The following is a 22364-nucleotide window of genomic DNA, read 5'->3' on the forward strand; positions in this document are numbered from 1 at the left end:
TTATAGAAACATACCACAGTTTGTCTTCTTTTTTTTTAACCTGTTGATGGGCATTTAGGTAGTTTCTAGTTTCAGGCTATTACACATAGTGCTGCTATGAATATTCTTGTGTAGGCACTTTGGTGGAAATATGTAAACATTCCTGTGTATATATGTGTAGTAATACCCAGAAATGAAATTACTGGGTCACAATCTATGCTTTCAGCTTTTGTAGCTACTGCTAAACAGTTTTCCAAAGAGATTGAACCAATTTGCACTCCCAAATTGAGTATTAGATTTCTAGTTGCTCCACATCTTCCCCAACGTTTGATAATATCAGTCCTTATTTTAGCCATTTTCAAGGGTGTGTGGTGATATGTCATTGTAGTTTTAACTTAAATTTCTTTGATGACTAATAATGTTGAATAGGTTTATTTACCATTTAGCTATCTTGTTTAGTGAAAATAAAGTCTCTTCTAAATATTCAAATTTGTTAATCAAACCTCTAAATTACCAGGAAGTCCACCTTTTTCCTCTTGTGGTCTCTTCCTCTGCCAGCAAATTGTCCAGAAAGTCTGGTCCAAGGAGGTCAGTCTTGCTTCTGAAGATAGGTAGAGAATAAACCAGAGTTTCATTCATAAATTATCACTATCTAGTCTTCAGTCTCCACAATGTGCCGCTGTTGGGAACTTGTCTGGTGCAGTCTGGTGCCCCTGTTTCCCAAGTTTTGAGGATGCTGTTCCAGATTCCTGCCCAGATTACAGAACGACTCCATGCTCAGGGTCTCAAGTAGTCTTTTAGAGGTCACAGTCAACCACACAGTCACTGAACGCTATAGGTTGGTGCTCGTGTTTTAGAAACGATCAAATTAGGGGGCTATGACTAGATGGTGTGTCCATTTCAGCTATGGTCCTTTTCCCCAAGCACCCAGATGTTATTACGGGGCTGCATCTCTAGACCAGACACCCCATTCCTTCACAATGATCTCCACTGTAGGGCTTTAGATGTCCACCCTCTCAACCTGCTGCCTATTTCCTTCATCTGGGACTTCCCCAGCCCTGCAAAGAAGTTCTACAAATGTTGAATTTTGCAACAAAATGAGTTCAGGTCTCAATCTTTTTCCTCCCAGGAGGCTTCATTTACAACCGCAATGTAAATTTATCCTTGCCCATTGAGAAATCTTGAAGGGGAGAGTGGCAGTCATGTGTCAATGGTTCTATTACACCTTTCCTTCAAGGAATGGGTTTTCACCTCAACTGGAGACACCACTTATGTGGCTCTTTCACAATCCAAAAGTTTACCACAGGGTGATTTACCGTGTCTCCCTAGAGAAGTGGCTGGTGGGTTCTTTTAGTGAAAATAAACTAATTTATTAAAACAATATTTCAATGAAAACAAAATAATAATTACAAGCTCTGCTTCATCTAATATCTCATTACAGATATTTACAGGGCTATTTTGCTTAGTGATAACGGATTAAAGTATTAAGACCCTTGGGTTTGAAAGCTGGTTGAGAGGTCTGGGTTTGGGGAATAATCTGGAAGGCATCAAGAGTGGCCTGTAGGTTTGATATGGTTTGGCTGTGTCCCCACCAAAATCTTTTTTATGTTTATTTTTTTTGAGATGGAGTCTTGCTCTGTCACCCAGGCTGAAACGGAGTGGCACAACCTTGGCTCACTGCAACCTCTGCCTCCCAGGTTCAAGCGATTCTCTTGTCTCAGCCTCCCGAGTAGCTGGGATTACAGGTGTGCACCGCCACACCTGGCTAATTTTTGTATTTTTAGTAGTAGAGATGGGGTTTTACCATGTTGGCCAGGCTGGTCTCAAACTCTTAAACTCAGGTGATCCACCCACCTTGGCCTCCCAAAGTGCTGGGATTACAGGTGTGAGTCACTTTGTCCTGCTCCCGCCCAAATCTTATCTTGAATTATGGCTCCCATAATTCCCATGTGTTGTGGGAGGGACCCAGTAGGAGATAATTGAATCATGGTGGCAGTACCCCATACTCTTATTCATTGTAGCGAATAAGTCTCATGAGATCTGAAGGTTTTATAAGGGGAAACCCTTTCTCTTGGTTCTCATTATCTCTTGTCTGCTGCCATGTAAGATGTGCCTTTCACCATCTGCCATGATTGTGAGGCCTCCCCAGACACGTGAACTGGGAGTCCATTGCCATTAAACCTCTTTTATTTTATTTTAAAGAAAAAATAAATTACCTAGTCTTGGGTATGTCTTAATCAGCAGCATGAAAACAGACTAATGCAAAGTTGTAGCAGGTAACTGAAGCTGTAGAAGTGGATGAGAGTGTTCAGGAAGATGATGGGGAGAGAAGAGAGGTGGATGGGACTGAATTCTAAGAGTGTCAGCATTTAAGAGATGGTCAGAGAAGATGCAGGAAGCTGAGCAGGTGTGAGGGCACATAATCAGATGTGCCTTGAAGAAGATACTTCTGCCACTCTGCAGAATAGGCAGCAGATGTGCAGAGTTGGATGCAGAAAGACACCTGGGGGTTGGAGTGGAGGGTCAGGAAAGAGATGATGGGAACTTGGGCTTGGGGATGTGACATTTGGGGAGTCAGGTCAATGGGGGAAGCTGGAGATGAATTGGGAAGGGGGGTGAGTGGACAGGATAGATCAAAAGGTCTCCAGCTTGTGTTGGTGACATTCTGCTAGATGGGAAAGTCTCAAGGGCATCGGGGGCCTGGGCGGAGGTTCAAGGTCATGAGGATTCATTTGGACATGTTGAGGTTGAGGAGTTTTAGAGATATCCAAGCAGAAAGACATGCTGTTATAGTCTGAATTGTGTCTTCCCTCCACTCACCAACCAAATTTATATGTTGAAACCCTAACCCTCAGTACCTCTGAAGTCAACTGTATTTGGAGGTAGGGCCTTTAAAGAGGTGATTAACATGACCACATGTGTATTTGAGAGTGGCAGGTGGGAGAAGGGAGAGGATGGAGAAGCTACCTATTCAGTACTATGCTTATTACCTATGTGATGACATAATCTGCACACCAAACCCCATGACATGCAATTTTCCTATATAACAAACCTGTGTATGTACTCCTCAACCTAAAATAAAAGTTTAAAAAAAAAGGATGATTAAAGCAGGGTGCAGTGGCTCATGCCTATAATCCTAGCACTTTGAGAGGCTGAAGTGGGGAGATCGCTTGAGCCCAGGAGCTCAAGACCAGCCTGGGCAACATAGAGAGACCCCATCTCTACAAAAAAATTTAAAAAACTAGCCAGGGGTGGTGGTGCATACCTGTAGTCCCAGCTACTTGGGAGTCCAAGGCAGGAGGATGGCTTGAGCCCAGGAGGTTGAAGCTGCAGTAAGCCATGATTGCACCACTGCACTCCAGCCTGTATGACAGAGTGGAACCCTGTCTCTAAACAGTAATAATAATAATAATAAATAAAGAGATGATTAAGTTAAAATGAAGTCCTTAGGATGGGGTCCTATTCCAATCTGATTGGTGTCCTTTTAAGAGGAAACTTGGATACAGAGAAAGACACTGCGTGCACAGAGGGAAGACCATATTGAGGACACAGTGTAAAGGCATCATCTTTGAGCCAAGGAGAGAGGACGCAGGAGTAAACAGCCCTGCTACACCTTGAACTGGGACTTCCAGCCTGCAGACCAGGGAGAAAATAAATTTCTTTTGTTTAGAAAGTAGGCACCCAGTCTGTGCGACTTTGTTATGGCAGCCCTTTGCTGATTAATGAAGTTGCCCAGGAGCTTCAGCCCTGCCTCAGATGCTGTGATTGACCAGGAGGAGCCTAGGGTCTGGGAGCCCTTACTGACTCTTCCCTGGTCACTCTAAGCCCAGCCAAGAATATCTAGTTCAGCTTTCTGAGCACCCTAAGACTTCTAATCAGGCTGCCCCGAAGGAGAAAGCTGAACGGATCAGGATGTAACATGAGGCTTGATTTGGAGGCACCTCACTGCCTCCCTCACCCTTGGGTGCTGGCGATGCCAAATTGCACGTCACCTCTGACGGCCCACGTCTGTGCTCTTCACAGACCTCACAGTGGCATTTCATGCATATTTACTGAGATGCTCAGATATGCAGCAGGGAGAACAAATAGAAAGAGAGAGAGAGAGACAGAGACAGAGACAGAGAGACGGAGAGAGAGGGAGGGAGAGGGGAAGGGGAGAGAAGGAGAAAGGGGACCCATCCTAATATTTGCATCACTCAGAGACAGGATGGAGTAGAGGATGCTGGTACAAGGGGAATCTGGTTTGAGAGTGTGAGCTTTTCCAGGGGGATAAAGGGAACAGCTTCTTGTATAATGAGATTGACTTTTAAATTGAAAGTGCTAGTGCTTGTGCTGCAGTTCAGACTTCCCTGCTGTGTGTTTATTCCCAAGGCTCTAACATTAAGACATCGTACATACGAGCTGGGAGCATTCAATTAGGTTTTCTGTTATTAATCAGCCAATTAAGCCACAAACTCTGGGATATACATTTTCACTCTTAAAGAGGTGAGAAGCGTGCTGGGGCCCCCAGTCTTGTTGAAATGCCAGCATGGTGTGGAGGGAGAGGCCAGGGATCCAAGAGAGTCTGGAGGAGAGAGGATGGGATGCAGTAGCGGGAGAGAGTGGATCCATCCTATGCGCAGTGTTGGTGTTTTGGTTCTAGAGACTTCTGGGACAATGGCCATGGAAGGTTTTCTTGTGGAGGAATGCCAACTGGAGACTAGGTGGAAGAAAAACCATTAGCTGTGAAGTTTGGCTGACTTTGGAGTCAAGTCTGCCAGGAGAAATACTGCTTTGCTATGCTGAGCCTCAGTTTTCCCATCTGCAAAACGGGAACTTTTAACCTCTGTTTTTGAGTCCTTCCTCCTTTATAAGAAGCAAATCCAATAAGATAATGAATATGGAAAATTTTTTTTGGAAGCTATCACATGCTAGAGAGGGCATAAGGAAGCAGTAGTGGCCATTATGGACAAAATTTCTGCATAAAAACATTTGAGGACAGTAATAGCTCTTCGAACATGAAAGATTAGTATATAGACTGAGTGGCTAATAAGCACCTATACTTCATTCATTAATTTAATCTGATGATTCCAATGAAACAGACAAAAGGAAGAGAACACTCTTACCCTAGCTAATACTCCTTAGCCTGCTCTAAGAGATAAATCCTTCAATTCACTGTACCCCAAAATGGGGTACAGTCCAGACTGCAACAATTGGACAGGATTGGGGAAGAGAGAATAAAGATCCCAAAACTTTGCGATATGGACTCAGACATTTTATTTATATTCATAATAAGTACCAATTAGAAGAAAGCTGTCAATCTGTTGAGATGATGGGTCCTTAAAGGAAACTAAATAAGAACAGCTAATCATTAGGTCATAAATCAATTGTAAGCGTTTGGATCTGTGATTAGCATACAAATAATTTGTTGTTAGACATTTTTGAAATTAAGTGTTGGTGTAATTAGCACATAAATCATTTGCACATGGGTGTTCCTGAAGTGTCTGATGTGTAATTAGATATAAATCATTTGTATTTGGGAGTTTCTAGGGTGTTTGTTATGTCATTAACACACAAATCATTTTTACGTTGGTGTTTTTAAAGTGCCTGTTGTGTAATTAGCACATGGATTATTTGCAAACACTGTGTATGGTTCAGATTATTTGCTGTGTAATTAGCATGAAAATTATTGGTACATAGAATTGTTTGAAGTATTTAGTGGGCAATGAGCATGTATTTAATTTGTAAATGATAATCTCTAAAATGCCTTTTGTAATTAGCACATATACCATTTGTATATGTGTATGTTTAAGTTTCTTGATTTGTAATTAGTGCACAGATCATTTTGTGAATGAGCTCTCTTAAGCAATTTATAATTTGCATGAAAATCATTTATCAATGGGTGTTTCTAGAGTACTTGATTTATAATTAACATATAAGCAATTTGTAGATAGATCTTTAATAACTGCTTGAGAAAAGTTCTTCCTCTTTTAAGAGATACTCTTTTATCCTGTTTACATTTGCTTAGCCAGCCTAATTGCACTTATGAGTTGATAAATTTTTATGCTTTTTTACCCACTGAAAGTTTGGAATGCATACTCAAAGCGTTTCATTAGAGTCTGTTCTTGGTTTGTACTTGTATGAGATCAAAAGTCTGGTGCCTTCTTAGAGATTAGGGTCAGATCTCAGAGTCTCTTTCACCAAGGTGGAGTTGTATCCTACGTTTCACAGGATCATAAAGTGTGCTGTCTTGGACCTATTTCTAGGGATCTAGTGAAAATAATGACAGGCAACACCAATTTATAAAAAATATGAGCTTTATCCAAATAAGAAGCCCAAATACCCCAGAAAACGACTGTAAAGGAGACAGAAAAGATAATTAAAATTGTTGAGCACTCAGCAGATGCCAGGCATCACCCTAATTGTTTTATGAGAGAAATATCAATTAATTATAATAACCATCATGACAGTCAGGCATTATAGCACCACTATTAATCAAAGATACAATGTAAAAAGTTCCAGAGTTAAGGAAACCTTTATAGTGTGTCTTGAAAAGCATCCCATGTTATGAACAAAATAATGAAAAAAAAAATGACCATGACTATATTAATTCTGGCTTTGAATTCCAAAGGTAAATGAAAAATCTTCTAAGGTTTTAGACAGAAAAAATTAAACATTAAAATAATAATTTAACTTCAAAAGACTAAGATTTCTCCTCTGCAATAATAAATGCCCTCAAAAGGGCACCTTAAAAGAATAAAAGATGAGACCCAATAATTTTATACCCAGCCAAACTGTTTGTATTGTATGGATGTGGCAGAAGAAAACATTCTTATATATTTTTTAGTTTTGAAAAGCATATCTTCATATACTCTTCTAGAAAAAAATTACTTGAGGATGGTCTACAGACAATAAATATATCAAAATATGTCAAGAATGGCTAAATGATGGTAAGAAAGGACTTGCACATAAACCATGTCTTGGTTTGAATCCAGCAAGAGATTCCATCTGATCAATGTAGTAAAGAATGCGGCTTAGAATTTGGTCCCAGAAGAGAAGAAGGGGGAAACTCTCTCTCTGTTACAGGTAGTTAGGAATGAGCCGGGCAAGAGAGGGCTCTCTCCCCGACCCACTAGAAATTTGTGGTGATGGCTCAGCAATTACTGCATTGCTTCTTTAAAAGTGATAAACTGGCAGCTGGCACCAGGAGAGGTTATTTCATGATGGTCCACACCTGTTAACGCTCAAGTGTTAATTAAAGCCAGGCCCCAGGGAGAATCAACTTCTTGGGCATACACATTAAGAGACAAAAATGGCAAAGTATGATCTTCTGGGTATACCACCAGAAAAAGGATGAAAGCCTTGGATGGGCATGCCTGTAACTCTCTAAATACACTGCACATGCTCAATTCCCAAGGGTAAATAAAACACTGAACATGCAGAAAGCTCCCTCTAAGGGAAGAATCATGGGAAATAGGTGAGCCTATAAAGCCCTAAGATCAAGACTAAATGACCTCCATTTTTCTCTCTCTTCGACCTTCAGGTGCCCACTTGGATCTCTTCCAAGGGTTCTTTCCTTTCTTACCTGTTCTAAAGCCTTTTTAATAACCTGCCCCTCCTGCTCTGGAACTTGCCCCAGTTTATTTTTCTGCTTTATGCTCCTCAATCAAATTCTTCTTTCCGAGGAGGTAAGGGCTGAAGTTGCTGCAGATTCACATGGATACACGACAGTAGCTTGGGGTAACCTGGATCTCTTCTGCTGGTAACAAGATGTCTCCAGTCATAACAGATTCTCACTCAGTATTAAGAAAATCCTGGAGATGACATAGTACCATCCTTGCCAAATCACTTGTAGTGAGATTCCACAATCTTTAGTTGTTCATAAACCAGCTTGCAGTATCTGTATCAATAGTGTTATAATTGAGGTTTTTCTTTAAATCAATCCACTTGATTTTTAAAAACATATTTATTTCAAAAGATAATTTATGTAACACCTGTAAATGCAAAACCCTCATCATCAGCCATAAATAGAAGGCAATCATAAATATAAAAGCAGTGAGAATATTAAATGTTGCCATTACCAGGACATGCAGGATTTTGTCTGTTTCTTTTTTTTTTTATACTTTAGCAACTTGGGAATTAAAATGTAACTTACAACAAATGGTCTTTTACAACTAATTGGAAGATTAGTTTTCTGTCTTAGGGGTATGCAAAAATAATGGTGCATTTTAACAATCATGGCATCTTAGAGTGGGTGGAATACAGTAATAATATTCTATTGCATGTTGCTGGCCATATAACCACTTTTCACTGAAAGTTTTGTGTTTGAAGACTATTTGCTGCTTTAAAAGGGAGATTAGCAAGCGCTAGAGAAGTGTTAAAAACAGAGTAATAACAAGCGAAATCTTCCCGTATAATCAGACTGAAAGGGATTTGTGGAAGGCCTACTTCATTCTACGGGTCAAGGCTATTTAAAGCTGTGTCTGCATATGCCCCAGAAGCAGCTCTTCCACGCCCAGTGGGAAGCAGTGGTGTGTAAAATTCTTAAACAATTTCCTCTTAACAACAGTCTTTAAAAGAGTAGTGCAAGGTTTTCCTGGCTGTACCTCCGGCTTCACTGCCAAGCCAAATTTGCCCAAATACTAGAAGATTGTCTCCAAGACCCCACAAAAGCATGATGTATTTGTATACCTTTCAAAGAAAACACAGTGGAGACTCACGATTTCTATAATGGTATCAATACTGAAGCCCAGGCTCAATGAGGTTTTCCAGCTTGTTCCTGTAAGTGAACAGACAGGTTGGGGGTTTGTGGGGAGCAGTCAAAAGTCCTACTTAATCCCTAACTCACTGGTACAGGACCACGCTGATGGCGCTTAAGCACAATCATTCTGTCCTAGCACTTGCCAGCAATGGTGGAACCATTTGCACAAGGGTTGGGGGCTGGGGGGCGTTAGGTGGAAGGTAAGGAGAAAAGGATGCAACCGTATGGCCTATTCTTTGTCCACAAAAGCAGAGCTTCAGAGAGCAGCATGAGAGTTACTTTTCCTGTCAGAAACCTGAGAAAATATTTTCTAAATATTTAAAACTGACATTGAATGGCCTGATTTCACTAGACTTTTTTTTTCTTTTAATTGAGAAAGACAAACTGGTTGCCCAGTGGTAAATATTAGGTAACTCTGAAGGGCTCAACCTGTTGCCTTCTGCCTGGGATTCTTAAATGATCCAATGTTAACTTTACCTTCTTTTGAATGAATATACATACATGATGTATGATGTACAGTACATATGAAACACACACAAAGAGGGTGAAAAGTTAAAAAGCAAATCCTATAATGTTAACAGAGATGACCTCTTTGTTGGCTGAATTCTGATTGATTATTTTTACTCTACACTTCTCTCTCTTTCCCGAATGTTTGACCATGAGTGTTTATTGACCTTAGAATCACAGAAGAAGACAAACATTAGAATTCACATTATTTACATACCTATCAATCTTAAGGATGTTAGAAAAAGCTTAGGAAAAAGTATGATTATTTTTGGATGACAGGTTTCGGGTGACTTTTATTTTTTTTTCTCACTTTTTAATATATTACTTTTTTTTTCTTAAACGACAATGGATTCATTTTGTAAGAGCAATAATGAAGTTATTTTGAAAGGGAACAGGCCGGGCGCGGTGGCTCAAGCCTGTAATCCCAGCACTTTGGGAGGCCGAGGCGGGTGGATCACGAGGTCAGGAGATCGAGACTATCCTGGCTAACATGGTGAAACCCCGTCTCTACTAAAAATACAAAAAACTAGCCGGGCGTGGTGGCGGGCGCCTGTAGTCTCAGCTACTTGGGAGGCTGAGGCGGGAGAATGGCGTGAACCCGGGAGGCGGAGCTTGCAGTGAGCCGAGATCACGCCACTGCACTCCAGCCTGGGAGACACAGCGAGACTCCGACTCAAAAAAAAAAAAAAAAAAAAAAAAAGAAAGGGAACAAAAACGACTGGACTCAACTGTGCCTTAAAGTAGTCCAGTAAACCTCCCAGTTACACGAACAGATGCGTGCGTGTGCGTGTGTGTATGTACGCACACACGTATATTTACATATACGCATATATTTACAGTTATGCATCACTCAACAGTTGGGGTATGTTCTGAGGAATGCATCATTAGGTGATTTCATTGTGGGAACATCACACATGATTTCGTTGTATGAAAATCACAGAGTGCATTTACACAAACCTAGAAGGTGTAGCCTGCTACATACCTATGCTTTATGGAACCTAGGAGCTATTGCTCTCAGGCTACAGAGCTGTACAGCATGTTGCTGTGCTGAATACTATAGTCAATTGTAACACAATGGTAAGTATTTGTGTATCTAACCATAGAAAAGGTACAGTAAAAATGCGGTATCACACTGTTATGGAAATGTTGTGTATGTGACCTGTCAATGACTGAAATGTCATTATGCAGCATATTACTGTAAATATTCATGAAATTTATTAATAGATATAGTTATTATATCTTCACTAACCTAGTTTGAGTTGGGTTTTATAATTTATAGCAGAAAGAGTCCCAATTAATACACTGTTGCTGACCAGGTTGGACTTTATCTTCCTGCAAACTCATGTTCATCCCTAGGTTCCTCTTACTGAAAAGCCCCTTACTACAAGTCATTTTTAATGGTTTTGCTTTCAAACTGGTTTTCTAAGAAAACAATCCCAGCAGTTCTGACAGAGTGAGAGCAGCCTGGAGTGGGTCTGGGAGAAGAGCCTTCCAGATTAAGTTACCAGCTGCAGAGGAGAGTGGACTGAGAATGTTTTCTAAATAAGCCTGGACACAGCCTAACGGCACATCCCTGCTTTATTTCTCCTTGTTAGCTCTGACCTCTCTCCCTCACCCAGCACTCCGCCATGCACTCAGGACTAATTTGTTCAAATAAAACCTGACTGTTTGCAAGCCCAGGTGAAAGGGATATATTTAAATACATCTTTAAAGTCAAATAATGTATATACACACACATACATATTATGAGAATGCTGTTCTTGCTTTATTAGCCTCAATTGGAGAAAGAAGAGGGGGAGAGGGGATCTTTCTCAGGGCTGATTCCCTGGCTGTGCAGCCTCAGGTAAATCCCTTGCCTTCCTTGAGCCTCTCAAATGGGTCAAGATGACCTATAGGTGTTCCCTTCCAGCGCTGACATTTTTATTATTTGTGAGAAATGAGAGGATCCACAGGCATGTTAAACATTCATGCATGTATTTACTCACTTCATCCTACCAGTCCATTCATTCATTCATTCTGGTGCTTGAGTAAACAAGTAAGCTGGTGAGGCGGGATAGCTAGCGTAATTAGACAGGCCTATATTCAAATGTCAGTTCTGTGACCCGGGACAGCTCCCTCAAAGTCCTGGGACCTTACTTACCTGAGGACCCAGGGACCTCTATAAAGTGAGTATAGCATTACCATCCCCAAGTGCCGGAGAGAGGAGATCTACATGAAGGTAAAATTAGAGGGCCCGGTACAAATAAATCCCCGGATTACACCAATTTCCCAATTTTAGAGCCCCTCTTCATATCTTTATTATTATTTTTTATCAGAACTTAATCATACAAGGACTTTGCTTCCAGCAAGATGGGATGATAGGGCCTGGATTTACCCTCCCATATGAAACAACTAAAACAGAACAAAAGAAAACACGTAACACAATGGTTTTCAAGACATCGAACATCAGATATCAAAGAACAGTGATCCCAGAGAGATGGCAAACAAATGAGGTGAGCTCTACAATTGCCCCAGCTTATACCTTGAGAGAGACTCCAGTCCACAACATAGGGAGGGGAACTCAGACAGATCTGGGTGTTCTTAAGTGGAGGAGATAAGCCTGGGTGTTCAGGAGGCCAAGTCTGCTACAATTGGCAGAGCGAAGTACCAGAGAGAGAAAGCTGGAAAAGAGAGCTCTGGAGATTTGCAGAGGGCTCTCCTTAAGTACTCAGCAGAGTGCTTATCAACAAATGCTTGTGAGGAAATGACCTGAGGCAAAGAGGAAGAAGTACTTGAAAGGATTAGATACCATAATACCCAGGAATAACTCCTGTTCCATCAGGTGGAGCTCTCAGAAACATTTTACCTTAGTAGTAGGGAATAATTATTCCTGGATCAAACACTTTTCTGGTCCCACATGACAAAGCTTAAAAGCGAGACCTGAAAGGATCAAACTGTTTCCAAGTAACTGCATCTAGGAACAAAGCTCAAGAATATTTATAGAAATACAAAAAAATTAGCACCTGAAAGGATAAAATTCACAATAGCTGGCACACAATCAAAATATTACCAGGTATGCAAAGAAGCAGGAAAATAGAACCCATAATGAGGAGCAAATCAATCTATTGAAACAATCAAAATGGCAAGGACATTGAAAGAGCTTTTAAAACTATTTCTTATGTTCAAGAACCTGGAGAAAAGATTGAGCATGTTAAGTGGAGACATGGAGACATAAACATTTTCAAAAATAAAAACGACAATATCTGAAATGAAAAATATATTGAATGGCATTAACCGAAGGTTAGACATTGTAAGAGAAAAGATTAGTGAACCTGAAGACATAGAAATAAAAACAAACCAAATCAAACACACAGAAAAACAAAGAATTAAAACATTGAACAGAGTATTAGTAAGCTGGGGGGCAACTTTAAGCAGCCTAACACACATGTAATTGGACGTTCTGAAAGGAGAGGACAGAGAAAACATTTAAAGAAATTATTACTGAAAATTTTCCAAGTTTGATGAAAACTCAGATTCAAGAAGCTTAACAAACTTCAAATGCAATAAACAAACAAACAAATAAAACCTATTCCAAGACAAATGATAAATACCTAAAACAATGAAAAAGAGGAAATCTTAAACATCCAGAGAAAAGAACGTATTACACGCAGATGGAAAAAGATAAGAATTATAGCAAACTTTTCATTAGGAACAATGCAAGTCAGAAGATAATGAAGCAGTATCTTAAAAAAAAAAAAGGGTTTGAAATTATATATCCAGGAAATATATTTTACAAAAAAATGAAGTCAAATAAAGAATTCTTTAAACAAAAAGACATGTGAAAGCTAAAACTTTCTCAGAAATGTTTAACATGTCTTTTTTTAGCTTTATCTCTGCAGGAAATGTTAAAGAAAGTCCTTCAGGCCAAATAAAAATGATACTAACATGGAATATGGGTATACAAAGAAATAAAGAGCACTGGGCATGGTCACTGCATAGGAAAATGTAAAATACATTTTTCCTAACATCTAAATCCCCTTAAATGATAATTCATGCTTTAAAGGGAGAACACTAACAATGTATTGTGGGGTTTATAACATACATAGTATGTTATAAATTGTTACAGCAAATGCACAAATGCCAGGTGGGGAGAAATAGAAGCATATTGTTGAAAGGTTCCTATACAATATATGAAGTAGCTTAGTAGCATTTAAAGGTAGGCTCTAATAAGTTAAAGATGTATGCTATAAACTCTAAAGCAACCACTACAATAACACAAGAGAGTTATAGTTAATTCCAAATGGGATAAAACAGAATAATAAAATAACATCCAATAAATCCAGAAGAAGACTGGAAGAAAGGAAGAATAAAACAAAAAACAGATGAGACAAATACAAAGTAAATAATAATATGGTAAGAAGATAGATTTAAGCCCAATCATATGAATAATCATATCGAATATAAATTATTCAAATACCTAATTAAAGGAGAGGTTATTAGATTGAATAAAAAAGCAAGACACAGCTATTGCTGCTTATAAGAAATTTAATTTAGATATAAAGATGCAATAAGTTGAAAGATGGAAAGATATACTTCCTAACACTAATTAAAGAAAGTTTGTGTGGCTATATTAATGTCAAACAAAGTAAATTCTTGAGCAAAAAATATTTTTATTGATAAAAGGAATGCAAGCCTGGGTTTCACATTAAAAAATCAGTGTAATTCATCATATTGACAAACTAAAGATGAAACATCATATAATCAACTCAGTAGTCACAGAATAAGAATTTGAAAAAAATTCAACATCCATCAATTTCTATTAAGAACTCCTAGCAAACTAGAAACAGAAAGAAACTTCCTCAACTTGATAAAGGTTATCTATGAAAAACTTACAACAAACACAATACTAAATGGTGAGTAAGTGAATGCTTTCCCTTTGATATTAGGAACAAGACAATGATGTCTGATATCAGCATTTTTATTCAACATTTTTCTGGAGGTTCTGGCCAGTACAATAAAGGAAGAAAAAGAAAGTAATAAGAGGCATCTAGATTTATTAGCAAACAATATAATTATCTTTCTGGAAAATCCTGCTGTATCTACACTAGAGCTTGTAGAACAAACAAGTAAATTTAGCAAGGCTGAAGAATACAAGATTGATACACACTCAATTATGTTTCTATATATTAATAACAAATAATTGAAAATTGAAATGAAAACCCACTACTGTTTGCAATAGCATGTGAAAATACAAAATAGGGATACATCTGAGAAAAGATGGGCAAAACCTTCATATTGAAAACTAAGGAATATTGTTGAGAGAAATTAAAGAACATCAAAATAAAGGAAGAGGTAGGTATACCATGTTCATGGAACAAAAGAGTCAATATCATCAAGATGCCAATTTTCTCTAAATTAATCTATGGATTCAACATAATCCCAATCAAAATCCCAGCAGGCTTTTATTAATTGGTAGAAAAAAAGATACAATGATTCTAAAATTTGTATGGAAAAACATAGAACCTAAAAAACCCAAACCTCTTTAAAAATAGAAACAAAATTTAAAATATATTTACAGTACCTGATTTCAAAGACTAAGTCCAAGTTTCTTCCTATTCCTAGTATGATATTAGCAAAAAGATCAATTTATCAATGGAACAGAATAGAATCTAGAAATTTACCCATACATATACAATCAATTGACTTTCAACACAGGTGCCTAGGCAATCTAGTGGTGGAAAGATAGTATTTTCAACAAATAATGTTGGAAAAATGGGATAGTCATATCCAAAAATTAATAACTTTTGTCCATACTTAATAAAATAAACAAAAATTAGGTTATAATTGATTAAAGATCAAAATATAAAACCTAAAACTATAAAACTTCTAGAAGAAAGCATATCAGAAAATCTCTGTGACCTTGACTTAGGCAAAAAGATCTTTGATATGACACCAAAACCATTATCCATATAAGAAAATATTGATAAATTGGACTTCATAAAAATTAAGAACTTTTGCTCTTTGAAAGGCATTGTTAAAGGAATCTAAAAATGCAGAGTTAGAGAGAATATTTTCACATCACATATTTGATATAGTACTTTTATCTAGAATACATAAAGAACTATTAAAGCTTGATAACAAACAAACAGCCTGATTGAAGAATGGGCACATGCTCAAAATTAATGTCACAACTAACTCAAAACAAGATGCTTAATTTTGAGAATGGGTGAAAAAGTTTGAATAGATGCTTTAACAAAGAAGATATACAGGCGGCAAATAAGCAATGAAGAGATGCTCGACATCATTAGCCATTAAGATACTTCAAATTAAAATCTCAATGTTATACCATTGTACACTGATTTGAAAGTCCAAAATGTAAAAGGCTATTCCTATCAGGTGTTGTCAAAGACAGAGAGAAACTAGAATTCTTATTTACTTCTGTTAGACCTGTAAACTGTACAGCCTCTTTGAAAAATGGTTTGTGGTTTTAAAAATACTTAAACATACTGCTACCATATTATCTAGCCACTTCACTCCTAGGTACTTATCCAACTGAAGGAATCTATTCATACAAACACTGTCCATCAATATTCAAGGCAGCTTTATGTGTAATAGCCAAAAACTGGAAATAGTCTAAATAATACCCATCAAAAGTGAATGGATCAACAGACTGCAGTACATTCACGCAATGGAATACTACCTAGCAATAAAAAGGAATGAGCTATTGACATATGCATAAAATTGGACAAAACTCAAAGATATGCTGAGTTAAAGAAGCCAGACACAAAAGATTACATGCTATATGATTCCATTCATATAGAATTCTAGAAAAAGCAAAAGGAATCTATACTGACAGAAAGCAGAACCGTGGTTGCCTGGATTGCAGGGTGACAGTGGAAGTGGAGAATGACGACAGGAAGAGATGACAAGGTGACTTCTGGGGCACGAGAAGTCATATGACGATCATATGTTTATGATCTTGAATGTGTTGATGCTTTTATAGGTGCATACATATGCCAAAACCAATGAAATAAGAAATAATTTTAGAAGTAAACATAATCGCAGAGTCCTGCTGTTGGCAATTTGAGTCTACTATCAGCCCCTGAGGGTGAGAACTACACAAATTTCCTCTTATTAATCTAAGGTCCCAACCACACTTGACACATAGGAGAGAATGGATAAGCCCTTGACTGTTGCTATCAAGTAGATCTGAGTTCAAGCCCCCATCTTACTTTATGCTTGCATTGAGAATGAGAGCAAATGGCTTAACTTCTTGGAGCCTCAATTTGCTTTCCCATAAAGTGAGCACATGAGTAGACATCCAGGTATTTACTATCACCTCCATGATTCCACATCGTAAGGATCAGTTCACTTATCTGGCCTCCCTTCTGCCATGCTGGGGTCAGGCGCTCTTCAACCTGCCTCTGCTTCCTGAGGCCTGGCAGACAGTGGGAACTTTCCATGTTCATCTCACTGTCTCCAAGTGAAAAGTGATATGTGTCATTGCAGCAGAGAGCCACTCCAAGTGACCAAAGGCTACTACTGTCCAATTCCCAGAGACTCTGACCAAGCAAGCTATGGTCCAGGGTGGGAGTGTGGAGCTGAGAAGTGCCCCCTCTTTGGTGAGCAGTCACTGCAAGGTCCTCTTTGGTGTCTCATTCTACTCATGCCTCTCTGAGTGCATGGCCCAGCATAGGGAGGTGACCGGCATGCCAGTCCTTTGCCATGTCTGTTCTTTGGGAAGACACCTCTTTTCTTCTGAGGGCTCCAGCCTGTCTTGCATCACAGTCAGTTACCTGGGGAGATGTAGGCAGGTGGCGGGAGGTTGACTGTTATGATAACCAAATTAGAAAATAAAAGGACAGTGCCTGTAGCAAGTGTTTAGTAAATATCTATCATTATTATCATCATGGTATTTAGGATACTGAGTTCTTTGGGGCTGGGTATTGTCCACTGCTTCTCCACTCACAGTACACTGCCTGCACATGGTAAATTCTGAGTTCACTAGCAAATAAATGAATTCATATGTTTCTTAGCAAATGAATGAATGAATTCAGGCCTGACTTTACCCAGGTACTGACTGCCTGACCACCCTAACCTTGTCCTATAATTAGGAGTTTGGGCCTGCCTCAGTGTGTGGGTGAGGCAGTCTGTTTCAGCCCACATGTGTCCCTGGGCATCAAACTCCATGGAATAGAAAGATGGGGGCAGAAAATCAATATCTACAAGCAGGAAAAACAGAAGGTTACTTGCATTCTCATATTCTAATATCTTGAATCCTTAATCAAACCTATAATCTAAAATGCAAAAGAGGGCTCAGGGAACACAAAGACTGCTTCATGCTAAATAGAAGCTTGGGCCCTGGTTGAAATGCTTTGTAGTTTTGTTCTATGAAGTCAGGAAAAGAGAATGAGGTAGAGGAAACAGCAACAACAATATCTAGCTACCATCAGTTGAGTATATCCAATGTGCTATGTACTGTGCACACCATTGAATCTTTATGACCTTAGCAGTGGGCGTGATTCTCATATTCAGGGGGAAACTGAGGCTCCAAGAGGTGAAGTGACACGCCTTTGGTCAGAAAGTGGGTAAATGGTGGAGCCAGACAAAGCCAGCTCAACTGATTTGCAAAATCTCTCTCTTCACCTCCATCCCAAGCTGTCTCTGGTCCCATTGGTTACTCCCTTCCCTCTGCTCACACATTGTCTTTGTTCATGAAGTGTTACTATAACAGAATACCTGAGACTGGGTAATTTATAAGGAACAGAGATTTATTTCTTACAGTTCTGGAGAATGGGATGTCTAAGATTGAGGGGCTGTATCTAGCAAGGACCTTCATGCTGTGTCATTCAATGGTGGAAGGTGGAAGGGCAAGAGAGAGTGAGAGGACAAGAGATTAAACTTGCAGCCTCGAGCCAGACCTTTTATAATTGGCATTAATTCATTAATGAGAGTGGAGCCCTCATTAAACACTTCCCATTAGGCCCCACCTCCCAACACTGTTGCATTGGGGATCAAGTTTCTGACACATCAACTTTGGGGTACACATTCAACCTGTAGCACCCATCTGTTAGAAATCTTGGGCCAGGCGGGGTGGCTCATACCTGTAATCCCAGCACTTTGGGAGGCTGAGGCAGAGGGATCACCTGAGGTCGGGAATTTGAGATCAACCTGGCCAACATGGCAAAACCCCATCTCTACTAAAAATACAAAAATTAATCAGACGTGGTGGTGTGTGCCTGTTGTCCCAGCTACTTGGGGGGCTGAAGCAGAAGAATCACTTGAACCTGGAAGGTAGAGGTTGTAGCAAGCCAAGATTGTGCCACTGCATTCCAGCCTGGGTGACAGAGAGAGCCTCTGTCTAAAAAAAGTAAAAATAAAAAAATCTTAGCTCATATCCTTTCAAAGAGCAACTCTAGCAAATTCTACACAGCCCTTCCGCTCTTGTACCTAATTGGTTGGTTTTTGGAAAATGGAATGACCCCTGAGAAACCAAGGTGGACTCTCAGTAAGAGCTTGAGCCTGGGAAGTTAGGAGACCTTTTTGAAATTGGATTGCAACCAGACGAGCCCATGTGACCCACAGGAGAGGACTTGGAGGAGGGCTAGTGGTAGTGTCAGTGACATCAGGACCCCTCACACATGCTGGGACTTTGCACATGCTGTTCCCACTGCCTGGAATCCCCTCCCCTCTCACCTCATTATTCTGAGGTCACAGCCTCACCTTCTCACTCCGGCCTCTCCTTGTTGCCCCCACACCCATTCTCCTCCCCTGCCTAGTTTCCTTCCATACATATTACTTGATACTTTCTAGGGAATCATATATTTTCCTTTATTTCTTTGATCATTGCGTATATGGACCATAGTTCACTCACTTGGCTTTTACTGATGGCCATTTATGTTTTTGGTCTTTGGCCAGAAGGAGCATCCTTATGCATACATCTTTGTCCACTGCGCAGTGACTTCCTTAGGATAAAAAAGTTCCTGGTGATGGAATTGCTGAACCAAAGATATGCAGTATCTTTCTGATGTGGTACCTTATGACTTAATATCTACTGTTCAATCCAGAGGAGGCTTGTTGAAGTGAGTTTTTGTATGGACTTTGACTAACCATGTTTGACTTGCTCCCTTGTTAAGAAGAAGTGTGGCCTGAGCCTAGTGCCATGGTGGTCAATTGGAGCAATAGGCACAAATCTTCACTCCTCCTTGCAACCACATTCTTTACCATGTCATTTTGCAGAGCCCTTCAACACTAACCACATGACATGCTTTGGGCAACAAGATGTCAGCTTATGGGATACACAAGCTTCGAATATGCTTTTTTGGATGGGCTTTCTTTCTCCTGCCCCTTGCCATCACGGCAAGACGTACATACGCAGGCTAGCCTGGAGGATGAGAGATATATGGAGCAAACTGAGATGCCAGAATCGTTCCAACTGAGGCCAGTCTCAATCAGCCAACAACCATCCAAGCCCTGGACATGTGAGTGATCCCCCGTAAGAGCAGCAGAACCACCTAGCTGAGCACCCTAAATGCACAAGCAATACAAACTTATTGCTGTATGCTGCTGAGGTTTTGTGGGTTTTTTTTTTTTTTTTTTTTTTTAATGCAGCATCGGTCAATTAGTGTAAGTCAATAGATAACTAATGCACAAGGCATGACCGTGAAACCAGTTTTCTCACTGCTCTGCCAATAGTAGGGGCTTTTGCAGTCAGGTCTGCAGGCCTGGACATATTCTAAAATAACTCCATTGGTATGTACATTTACAAAAATTTTGATTCTGCTCATCAGCTGGGGGACTTGCTACTGCTTCTTGGAAGAGGCAGAGCCCAAAGTAAGATTTTGAAGGAGAGAGGAGGTCAGAGGACCTTGAAGGTTATGCAAAATGATGAATGACGTCAGGCCCATGACCACTGAGTTGTGTTCTAAGCTCCTTGCCATCCACGCTTACCCTGCATGGTTAGAGATTTCTGATGAGAGAAAGCAAGGGAAGTCATCTACAAAGGCAAGTGTTAACCTTGAAATAAACTTGCATGGGAATTTACTGTGTTAGTTACTGGCATGAAGGACACAAAATAACAAAGGGCAAATTTATCAACCACAGTTTTGCAAAAAGCCATGCAGTGGTGTGGTTAAGAGACCTGGTTAGGGCATCAGAATGTCTTGGCATGAATTCCAGGTCTGCTACTAATTTTTTGTGACTAAGGACTGATGCTATAACCTCTCTGGATCTCCTTTCCTTGAATGCACAGCAGGGATAAAGGCACCTGCCTTGTGAGTGCTCTGCTACAGACGTAGATTCCTTCCTTGGGATGCTTTGCTCTGCTCTTCTTGGCTTGTTGTGCTTCCTGGGATCTCCCTGGAAAATATATTTTGTGCTGGGTGTCCCCTTTTTATAAATGCTCCCATGGGGAAAGTTCTGATTCATCCACTCCAGTTAAATGGGTGAGACTCAGAGGAATCAGGTGGGGAAGCTGGCTTTGGGGAAGCCTCACACTCTTCATTATCCAACAACAACAATAATAATAGCTACCACGATTTGAGCACTTACTTGGATTATCATAGCAGCCCTGAGGGAGAACTTGTCACGATTACTCCTATGTTACAGGTGAGAATTTGAGCCTTGGAGAGTTGAGTCATCTGCTCAAAGTCACACAGCCAGTAGTGCAACTCAGGTCTGTCTGAGCCTGAGAGGTTTTATCCAAGACATATACCAATATAGCATAGATCTAGTTAGAAATGTAGTTGCCCTTGGAATAAGAACAAACATACCTCCCAAGCAAATCTCACCCAGAGCTCAAAACATAAGATAAGAGATTTGAGCACATCTTAGTGCTCTTTCTTCTAGGCTCATTTCTTTCCCCTCTAGAAGCCTTTGGCCTTGATGTTGCTTCCATGGGCAGTTAGAATAGGCTAAGCTATTCTGCCGTAACAAAATAATTCCTGAATTTCAGTGACTTCCGACAATTTTTATTTCTCACTTATGCTACTTGCTCCCCATGAGGCAGCTGAGATGTTGCAAAGCACTGGCCTCACTCAGAATTAGCACCAGCTCTGTAATTTGCAGAGCTCAGTGCACAATGCAAATGCAGGACTCCTTGTTCAAATATTGCTAAGAATTTGAAGATGGCGACAACACAGCAATAAACCAAGTGCAGGGTCCCTTTAACTGTGGGACCCTGTATGACTGCATGGGTTGCTCACCTGTGAAGCTGGCTCTGCTGAGGGGTCCAGATTGATAGAGGCGTCATGATTTGGGGCTTTGCTGTCATCAGAGCAGAGGGCTTGGGAGCCCAGCAAATCACTCACTGGCTCTTAAAGTTCTCCTGGAGGGGATACTCATCACTTCCTCTTGCTTATGTTCATACTCTCCACTTCTGTTCCAAATGGAGGGAGGAGAAATGGGATATTTGTACACAGACCTCAATGGCCACTGACCTCCTGCATCTACCTCCCACTGAGACCTCCCTTTCTTGCCAGTGTTCTCACCCTTGACCTAGCCATCTTCATTATGAATGTGCATGGTCATCTACCTGCAATTCAGGTTATGATGCTTGCCCCCAAATTTATTTTCTAGACAGTAACCTAAGGGCTCTCTAAAAAGCACCATTCCTCTTTTTCAAACCCTCCAATGACTTCCAGTTGTGGACTGAATGGTGTCTCCCCACTCCAAAGAATATATTAAAGTCCTAATCTCTGGAGCCTGTGACTGTGATCTTATTTGGAAATAGGGTCTTTGCAGATGTCATTAAGCTGTACATTATGATGGGGATACTACTGGAGTTGGGTAGACCCTTAATCCAATAGGACAAGTGTCCTTAGAGAGAGGACAAGGAAACTATAATGGACACACAGGAAGAGAATGCTATGCGGTGACAGAAACGGGGACTGGAATGACATGCCTGTGAGGTAAGGAACACTGACGAGTGTTAGCAACTCTGGGAGCCAGGAGAGAGGCCTGGAAAAAATTAACTCTTTTTCTCTTTTTTTTTTTTTTTTTTGTTGAGATGGAGTCTCGCTCTGTCACCAGGCTGGAGTGCAGTGGTGCCATCTCGGCTCACCACAACCTCCACCTCCCGGATTCAAGCGATTCTCCTGCCTCAGCCTCCCAAGTAGCTAGGACGACAAGCGCACGCCACCAGGCCCAGCTGAAAAGATTA

General features: G+C 40.2%; 1 long non-coding RNA gene across 3 annotated transcripts in view; it reads right to left on the reverse strand.

Annotated features, from left to right (window-relative positions):
• Nucleotides 1-22364, reverse strand: part of LOC107131014 (uncharacterized) — a 55941-nt gene that overhangs the window by 31012 nt on the left and 2565 nt on the right. For 2 of the 3 annotated variants that reach the window (XR_012418349.1, XR_006690080.3), the window contains exons 2-5: nt 21409-21581; nt 8650-8737; nt 7544-7714; nt 494-580 (exon numbers count right to left, since the gene is read on the reverse strand). This is a non-coding gene — a long non-coding RNA (uncharacterized lncRNA). Of the gene's footprint in view, nt 1-493; nt 581-7543; nt 7859-8649; nt 8738-21408; nt 21582-22364 lie in introns of all 3 variants that reach the window. The other variant, XR_012418350.1, reaches the window with a different exon arrangement.

This window comes from Macaca fascicularis, chromosome 10, assembly GCF_037993035.2.
Source record: "Macaca fascicularis isolate 582-1 chromosome 10, T2T-MFA8v1.1".
In the NCBI taxonomy this organism is placed as follows: Eukaryota; Metazoa; Chordata; class Mammalia; order Primates; family Cercopithecidae; genus Macaca; species Macaca fascicularis.